This window comes from Pinus tabuliformis, chromosome 4_2, assembly GCF_031772625.1.
Source record: "Pinus tabuliformis cultivar Carrire ecotype Pingquan chromosome 4_2, CPIR1, whole genome shotgun sequence".
Classification (NCBI taxonomy): domain Eukaryota; kingdom Viridiplantae; phylum Streptophyta; class Pinopsida; order Pinales; family Pinaceae; genus Pinus; species Pinus tabuliformis.
In genome coordinates this window covers 6,707,889-6,718,399 of record NC_142304.1, presented here as the reverse complement: position 1 = coordinate 6,718,399, position 10,511 = coordinate 6,707,889, and positions in this window count along the sequence as shown.

The window sequence follows — 10,511 nt, the reverse complement described above, 5'->3', positions numbered from 1 at the left end:
CTAAATCGAATGGATCTTCCGATTGTTTTTTCTTGGGATCTTCTTTGAAAGAAACCTTCTTAGATTTTTGTTCCTCTATCGCGTTTTTCTTTTCTAGGGCCATAATACATTTCTCTACTGCTATTGCTTCTTTCATATTTTCAACTAAAGTTGTTTTGTTAACCCTATCAACAAATATTGCTAAGTTTGATGGTAAAGCAGCAATGTACAATTCACTTCGCACTTCTTCACTAGGATGAGAAGCAGTAGGAATTTTGTTTAAGATTTTCTTGAAACGTAAATTGAAATCTTTGATAAGTTCTCTTGACTCGGACTTAAGGTTAGACAAGTCATTGATCAGTGTCGTTGTAGACCTGTCATCACCAAACTTGGTCAGGAATTGTTCTTGGAAGATGTTCCAACTAGTAATCGATCCAAATGGTAATGAGAAATACCATGATCTGGTTGTTCCTTGCAGAGTATAAGGAAACATTCGAACAACAGCATCTTCGTTAACAACTCCATTGAGATTTATGGATAGCATAAAGTTATTTATATGTTCTTTCGCTAGCATGCCTGCCTCAGGATTAAACTTAGGTAGCCATTTTTCAGGATGGGTCGGTAACTGACTCAAGGGTGCAGGCATTAAGACTACCCCTGGGTTATTCCATGGAGATTGGGCCATCACTGAACTACTAACAGAGGAAAGTGAAAAAGATGATCCTTACGGTTGAGAAGATGAGGGTATTACGACTCCAGATGGTTGAGAAGGAGTTGTGGAAGTTCCAGTAGGCTGATGGACAATGATCTGAAGTGGAGGAGTGGATGGTTGACTTCGCGATGAAGAGGTTGAGATGGATGATGATGATGAAAGAGTCTCGCTATCAGATCCTTTAGGAGACTTTCTTGCTCTCTTCCTATTAGGTAGAGGTAATTCGGTTGGTTGAACACCAAACTTTTTGCTTTTTAACCCGGTAAGAGGATGAGCAGGGTTATATTGCGAAGTCATGCTACCTTGAGATTTATCAGATTTTTGAGGAGATATAGAAAATCGCTGAAGTTTGTGAATCAAAGATTCAACTTTAAGAGGTTCAATAGTAGATTGTTCTGAAATGTCAGGGTTTGTAGCAGTAGTTGTTACTCCAGCGACTTTTGACTCTGGATTTAAATGCAACGGAGAAGTCGGGGGAGATGGTGAGGGCGATTTACTCTTAGAATGGTATTTAGATTTAGATTTACTTTCCATTCACGGAGTGAGGCCCTCCTTCTAGTGCCAAATATGTTGAAGCCCCGAAAATCGTGTCTACAATAAGGGGGATACCCACCCGGTCCAGAACTTGGTTGGCAGCTCCTTTTCTGTTTGGTATGGTGGGTCCAACTGGGGATATGGGACCAGTTTCCAAATTTGTGTATGTGTGTGGTGGATTGATATTTCTCTTTCTAACAGTTTCTAAATGGAATACTTCTACTTTAACTCTAATCTAATAATATGAAAATTGTATTCTAATAAGCAGAAATATCTAAGTCTACACTAACCCGGGGTACAATCTTTCTTTTATGCGATCTAAAATGATTTCAAATAACAACTGGTAATAAAGATCATTCAACTGTTATGAGAAAAGAATGCAATAAAGATGAACCACTTCGTATAAAAAGTTAGACGAAACAGTTGTGAAAAACATATCGCATAATAAGCTATTCATACATTAAGCATAAATAAATAGCTATCACCGTACAAAAGTGCCAAATGATAACTCAGGCATTCATACATCAATATATAAACAACTAAACATGAAAATCACTTTAACACAAAAGGCAGAAATAGTTAAGAGATAGAAGTACCATTTATAACTAGTTCTACTCATGAGCTTCAAGCGATAACGATTTATCTCTTCTTGATCTAACATCCACTAAAAGTACAAAAGTGCAACATCAGTAGCAGATATCAAATGCAAATATCAATAAATCTTGTTCCATTCATTCATCAAAACCTCCTCAGAGGGTACAGAAGTGCATGTTCTAGGGATAAGTTTTTGACAAATTTCATGACCCTTCTCTAAATGCATGAGAAGGGTTTAAATATTACTAACTAAATATAAAAATAAATTATTACAAAAATGTAGGATGCGGTTTAAATGACCATCCTCATTTCAGGCAAAATAAAGCAAAATTAAAACTAAAATTAAATCTAAAATTAAAACTACTTCTGTATCTGTTCCTTAAAATCGCATGCATTCAGCATCTGTTTGAGAAGAGTCAGCTGGCCGACTTCCGATTTTAGCTAAGCTAAGAAAACAGAATCATCGAGAGCTGGCGCCATCTTCTCGGAAAAATTGATGATGCACTTGAGAGTCATCCATTGGCTATGTGGCTTTACTAAGTATGCCCAGTAATAATCCCAGTTAAACTTGGTTAACCCTTGGATTGCTTGTGCCTTTTCTTGAGCTTTCTGCCTCCAATCTGTTTGTATTGTTGCTTTCTTGCAATTTTCGTAGCTTGCAGGCAACTGAGCAATTAGAAGCTTTCCTTTTTGAAAACTGCCTCCATTTCTTGATCCGGGTTTCCTTGATGCATTTTTCGCCTTTCGCGCTTTTTCCTTTTAGGTGATATAAAGTTCAAATTTGTGAAAATAATGATTCCGTAAGCTCTTGACCCTGAGTCTTAAACTGTCTATTTCTTGTATCAACATTGTCCAATATCCACTTCATCATCTTCGTATATGGGAGAATTTTGGGACTTGCTACTATCCAGTGCAAGAATGAGCAAGCTAGCTCTGTGATGGATGCCTCAGAAGAACTATATGAGCCCACAGTAGCAATAACTTCTATTACTCTGGGATTCTCCTCTTCAAGCAGATTATACATGCCTTCCCACGTAGCAATTCCTGCATCTCTGTTACAGGTTGTCTCTGTATACAAGGGCGCCATTTCTTTTTCTTCAGAGCTTGGAGCTTTGATTTTCTTTCCCATAATATCTTGCGTATTTTTTTTATCGTTTTCTGTTCTCAGTTCCTGCAATTCACAAGTGAAGTGAAACTAATGGTAAGTCAGGGTGATGGAAAAGTTTTAAAGGCCGAAGACGCATCAAATATACCACCTTACGTGAGATGATTTTTCAATAAGTACAAAACCATATTCCATTAATAACTGGCAGCTAACTCATTTATTAGCATTAAAGTGCATAACCAGGTGTCATTTTATGGAAAATACTTTTCTTTGAATAACGAGCCTGAAAGATCTGCGATGAAGCGATTTTGCGATTTATTTCGCAATATCGCAGATCGCAATATTGCAGAATCACAACGTCGTAGAATCGTAACATCGCAGAGTTGATCTCTCGTGACTTCGCATTACCGCATTGTCATTGTATCATGGAATCACAATATCGCAATACCGCAAATTTCAAGAACGTAATATATGACAATCTTTGTTAACCTGTTTTCTGCGAAATGCGATTTGCGATCAGCGTCATCGCATATCGGAAAATTAAAGTTTTTCAATGTAAGTTGTGCTTGATGTATGCGATGCGATATTTGTTTATTATCGCATATCGCAATCTCGTAATGTTGGAATTCAGCTTGTAAGGTGGTATCCTGTCATCTTTTTGCGATGCGATATTTCCTAAGGAAAGATTTTGTCTTACCTTATCATAAAACTTATATTTTTTAGATTTTGCAAGGGAGTTTCCTAAGTTTATGTTGGTAAGCTTTTATTCAAAAAGGAAATTTAAGCACTAATTGATTTTTAATTTTTTAGCTAAGGGTTCCCACTTATTTAGTATTAGGAATAACACTAAATAAGAAAGGGGGTTGTTGCTAGCCACAACACCTTGATCACACATATGTCCAACAATGAGCAGATTGTGATTCATATTTTCAACCAACAACACATCCTTCACTAATGCATCCTTGCTTAGAAGTGTGACCATACCTGCTCCTATGACATTTGAAGACCCATCATTTCCAAAAGACATTGTTCCATCATTCTTTTCCTTCAAGGATATGAACTTATTTTTATCTCCACCCATATTTGTTGAGCAACCACTTCCAACATACCAAACATTTATGTTGCTTTGAGCCTTGAGAGAAATAACACATTTTTCAGTCTTCTTTTCCATAATTGTTCATTTTGATTTTGAGAGAATTCCTTTATAGAGCTTCCAAGTCTGCAATCTTTAGCCAAATGTCCAAAATTGTTACATTTGTAAAATTCGACAGCATCTCTCAAATGATCAAATATATTGATATTATGTTGAGTTCTGGAATATCCATTTCTAAAAGATCTCCTGGAACTATATTCATTCCAAACATACATGTGACATTCTACAGCTCTATGTCCAAAACTTCCACATGAATAAGAATGACCATAAAATATAGTTTGATACCTGGGAGGAAATATTCTTCAAGGAATTGTTTTCCATGGTTCTTCCTGCGAGTCTTGATCTCTTGATTTAGCTAAGAGATCTACCGGCTTGGTAGACCTTTCATATCCATCTTCTTTTGTTGTCATATAAGGACTTGACTCCTTTTCAGATTTTTCTTTGTAACCAAGACCACTCTTGTCACTGCTTGATTGTAGATTGTTGATGAGTTCTTCAAATTCCTTTGAGTTGTTGGCATAGTTTTGAAGAGTTTTTCCATTTTTTACTTCCTTTCGTAGACAGACTATTTCAGCTTCCAATGCCTCTATTTCTGTGTTAATTTCCTTTATTCTTTCTTGATCGATTCTTCAATTCATTTGTATTCTTCAACCTTGATTTTAATATTTAGGACATGTTCCCTTTCTGTTTTTAATTCGTCTTCAAGAATATTGACATGCTTCTTCTCGACCTTGAGCTCTTTGATAACCCTAATCACTTCATTTTGAAATTCAACCTCAGTAATCTCTTCGTCTTCATCTCCTTATTCATCGGATTCCTCTTGCTTATTGAGGTTGGCCATAAATAAAACTCTTTTGTTGAATTCTTCTTCGTTATCACTATATTCATTGGATGAGGAGCTATCTTCTTTGGAGAAAAAAAAATTCTTAAACCATTTCTTCTTGCCTTTCTTATTGAACTTCCTAGGGCTTTTCGTTCCTTTCATAACAGCCTCATTTTTGTGAGGACACTTGGCTGCAAAATGCCCAACCTCACCATAATCAAAACATATCAATGGAAGTTTACCTTTGAATTTTCTCGTACCTGTTCTCATCTTTCATGTGAAGTAGGAAAATTATTTATCTAAAAAGTCTTCTTCATCTTCTTCCTTTTCTTCATCTTTACAACTAGAAGTTTTGGTTTTTTGTGTCTTCTTGTCCGTACCAGTATTCTTGGATGTGGCAAATGCTGTTTCTAAGTGAGATTTCACACCCTCTCTTCAATTCTCATTTCATATGCCGTAAGAATTCCATGCAATTTTTTTATGCTGAGATTGGTCAGATCTGATCTATCTTCCAAGTGAGATAACTATTGTAGCGGCTACAACGACCCTCCAAAATTTTTCCTTTGCTTCGTTTTGGAGCCTCCCTACCAATCTTTCACAGCAGCATGTCTTGTCTTGTTAAGTACACAAGCTTCAATGATTTTCTTGCAGAATGACAGCCTATCCATAAAAGCTTGTTGCATCCCCCTCACAGGTTGTTTCACTAGACTTGGTCCAAGTTGTAAGCTAAGCAGCTACCTCAAGAAATTACGCAATTTTGGAGGGCAAGCAACCTTCCCTCCAGAAATTTCTCAATTATGTCTAGCAGCATGTTGGGCTCTAGAATTGTGCAATTCTGCCTGCCACTGTTCACTGATAAAATTACGCAATTCCTCCCAGCAGGACTACTCAGCCCATAAATTGCGCAATTCTGGGCAGCTATCAGCTACTCTGCCCAAAAATTATGTAATCCCTCTGGGCAACCAGCCCAACTCCCTCCCAGAAATGCACATTTTTTCCTCCTAGTTGAGCAGGTTGTTGCATGTGCAGTTGAGCTTACCAGTTCCCCTCCAGACCGAGCAAAACTGATTTTCATGCATGGACTGCTCCTCCCAAGGCAGCATGCAAAGGCATCCCTTGATTCAGGGATCTATTTTTAGCAGTCGGAGGTTACATGTAAGGATCATCTCATAAGCCTCCCTCCAAGTTTTGATTTTCCTATATTTGTGGCATGCACATCACAACTTCGATCTTATAAAAACTCATCAATTGTATGCTACAGAGCTCATTCCTCACATTGACCTTGTAGCTTTGGCATCCCACATTGCATCTAGGATTCGTCGGCACATTCAGCTCAGTTGTCTTGGGATAAGCCCGCTTCTTATGACTTGCGCAGCATTTCTGGCACTTTTTGTCTTTCACTTTGTATGAATGTTGTCTGCTTTATTTCAATGATCACTTGTTGTCATTTGCATGCATACTAGCTTGTACTAGCACTGTTTCAGTTTTCATTTTCATCTCACTACTGTCACATGCATGACACTATTTTGCACGGAGGGTCGTTGTTGCGGTGACTCTCTTCACACAAATGCATGCTTTCCCGTTTTCTAAATCCTACACTTGTTTTTTCATAAATGATCATTCACTCTCGTTTGCACTCATCTCACCATTCATTCAGACTTCTCATCTGTTCAGTCACCCATCAGTTGGACTGGGTTGCCTTGGCCCAAACCGTGCCTTTCCAAGCTAGCACTGCACATTTCCGAAAGCGGAGACTCTGCCTTCCATCCAAAAATTGTGCAAGTCTAACTAGGAACTAACCTCCAGTCTTGCATTGCACAATTCTTGGAGGCAATGTCTTGTTGGCCCCAAAAACTACGCAATACAGTTTTTTGGTTCCATGTCACTACCAGCTGAAATTATGCATTACATAGCTTAAGTCCTCAGCAGGCTAGGCTGGACTGTGCATTGCATAGCTCTAGCAGTCAGTCAACCTCCTGACAACCCAGACTATGCCTTACACAGTTTTGGCAGTCAGTCTCTCGACCTCCCAGTGGAAATTGCATGACCTTCATGATCAGTCACACAGGTATGTTGCAATTCAGTTCTCAAGTTCGTTTTGGTTTTCGACTGATAGATTTCTTTCCATGAGTTTTTCCATGTCTCTAGATATCGCACATCTTCATGTGCTTCTCAACAGTACAAGTATAATGGTTTTCGGGAGAGCAGAGTCGAAGACACCATTCAGAACACACTTCGGGATGTAGTCGATCAGGTGTCTATGAACTTGCCTACCCACAAAGACGTCAAGTTGTTCATTTACAAGGACATCAACATATGACGACAGCAGCACCATGAACAGAAACTCAAGGTAGAATACCGGATGCAAAGAATGCAAGAGGAAGGCTGTTGACAGCACAGATACGGAACAAAGTTGCAAGCTCAAGTAGATCCACTTGTGATGAAATAAACTTTGGGGACTCAAGCTATGAGCTAATGGTGCAACATGAAGATCACACGAAATTAGAGAATAGAACAAATAAGAAGTTGAATGCGCTGAAGCAACAACTCAAGGAAGAATAGGAGTTGTATATATGAGAGTAGTTGTTGTAGGAACAGGTATAGCAGGGGGTGCAACATGCACTCATGGATGAAACTGCGCTCGTACAAGTTATAGATCCATCCCAACAACTGAAATAGAGCAGACATGGTGAGCAGTGTTGTTGATCGCATGCATGGGAATTCAATGGTATGTATGTCATTGTTCACACTCATGCGATCCCACCCATTCAACACACTCACCGAGGCAAAGACAAGAATCAAGTCTAAATAGAGCTAAACATGCAGTTGACAGTTGATGCGCATGACCACCAACACACACTAGAAGATCAGCACAGACACTATGCATCAGTGTGTTTCCAGTTCAGCCACACCAAATAAGCCCATGCACATGCTAGCAGACGAATTGGATGGAGGATCCATACCAATGCACCCAGATGTAATGGAAGAAAGAGTTTTCTTCAGCAAGATGTCACCATGGAGTGCATAGACACCATCACGGACGACCAAGCTTTGCATCAGCTCACCACCTGCACCATCACAAGCATGTCTAAGAGTTGGTCTCACCACAATGGACCAAGTGTCAGTGATGTCTTGCATGGCTTTTTCAAGCCATTTTGTCTCACATGGGTGCATGTGCATTGTAATGTAACGTCTTGTCAAGTGCAAGTTCAAGTGTCGATAGTTGGATGTAACATTCATAGAGTAGATGAAGAGTCATGAGGGTAGATGAACTGTTACAAAGGGGAATGTCAAGGATCACCCCACCCTTTGTTATAAATAGAACCTCATAAGACATTGTAAAGGCTTTTTTTCAACCAAGCTTCCGATAAGACTACCTAGGAGAGAGCTTGGAAAGTATTGTAATGAGCCTTGGCTTCTCCACTGTGCAGAGCTAGTATATCACTTTGGAGGAGTAGGTGGTTGTGGTTGTAACGTTCCACTGTCAGAACTAGTGGTTAGACATGCATGTGTTGTATGACTCAAACTTACACTTATTAATATAACATAGACAACATGTTTCATGCATATGTTGTATTGTATTCTATGCTATCTTGTTTACTCTAAATGAGATATGTATTTGTTTTCTCACGCATGCATATGGACTATTCTGTACAAGTATGTATGAATCTTTCTAAAATGTGTTGTTGGTTTAACCATCACTTTGAATTGCTCACTAACTTGATTTCCAGCTTGTGGTGCATCTTCGCTCGTGAGTTCCCTTCCAAGCCTTGTACTATTACAGGTTACCAAGGGGCGCACTCACCTCGCCCTCAGTGTGTTAGAACCTCTCATGCACCTTCCTTGACTTACTACAGCTGTCACACCTTTCCTACCAATAGTGACATCTTACTTACCTCTAGGTGAAATCATGATCAATGGATTATCGTACGACCCACTGTTGGGACTCCTACACCAATCGGTATGAGGTCTAATTGGGACATCTTACAAGGGAGGTCCCCTTACATGTTGGCAGGTCCAGGACCATCAACATTTTGGCGCTAGAAGGAGGGTCATACAACAAGTTGATTTCTCACATATGTTTTTATTCCCTACATATCTATCATGACGAACTACAAAGTTTCTCTTTCGGAGTGTATGTCTTATGGAAATGACTTCATAATCTCGGAAGAGCTCTCGGATAACTTGTCACATAAAACATACAATGGTGGAGGGCACGTAGCATTGGTTAGGCACATGGTCAACATTGTAGGCTCATGCGAAAGACATGGAATCTTTGAAGAATACATGACCTGCATGTTTTTCATCTACATGCTTCGAGGGCACCCAATGCACTAGTGTGCCATGCTGTCCGAAAAATCTATTCATTCTCTTTCTCATCTAGTTGCAGAGATAGACTGTGTTTTCAATCACTTTAACCATAAAGCACTTGATCAAGAAATTTTAAAACTACAAAAAGCACCCGATGAATCCCTTGATCAGTTTTACACACGCTTTTGTAATCTTGCATACCGATTTCCCGAAGATGAAATTGATTGAGAATTTATTTATGGGAGATTTGAGTATCTTCTTAACATATACGAACCCTGCTTAGCACACTTCGGTGATGGAGTTGTACAATCACAAGTAGGCATAGTTGTTGTCACAAGTGATTGTCTGCCTTTACCTCATCAAATAGCTCCACCACCACAGAGTGATGTGGGAAATCATGCACACACATTTGTTTAACTGTCACATCCTCCCACCCCATCGGTTCTTGAGATCTGTGTAGGTTTGGCTTGCAAGCCTATTGGTTGTCACATGGATTCATTTCCTCAACCTCCGTCCCCACGTTCTGTTGATCCTCTAGATTGTACTTTATTTTGTTCTTCCATTTCGGACTCCTCCCCTGCTGTAAATGAGGATCAAGTTTTCGATGGATTTGGTGTTATGCAGCCAACCTGCACCATCATTCATGATAAGTGTGTGTGGGAATCTAAATAAGAACCTACAGTGAAGGATCATTCCCTTCCAGTCATACCTCATCCACTTTATCCTGACATCCCTTTTGATTCTGCCATTGTTGATGTCCCTTGTGAAAAATCATTTCTAGATGTTTCTACTTCCGATCATTCACATGACACATTGGATGTTAGTCTGTCATTATAGTGCAGAGAGGACACATCTTCCTCTGGAAATCCATCCAACATGTCATTTGTCATTTCTGAAAACACAGAGGGTGAACATATTTTCATCTCATCTACCCCTCTGCACAGTTCATCAAATCATGAGGATGCCGAAAAACATCCTAAATTTTCTGATCTTGGTTGTCGTGATCTCTCCACTTCCTCATTCGATCACGATGTGGATTCAATCGTTGTTAATCTGTCTAAGACACTGGAATTTGATGATCTATCTATCAACGAAGTCGAAACCCCACAAACTGGTGAGGCACTTCAGCCTAAGCTGATGGTTATGTCAAGCCCTCGCTATCCTGAGGTTGGTTTCACTTCCGGTTAGGAAATTGCTGAACCACTCAAGGCTCCTCATCACTCTCTGCTTTGCATTGAATATCAACCAAACACCCATATTTTTCTTCCTCCACTCAAGCTACATGATCCCATCACTCTGT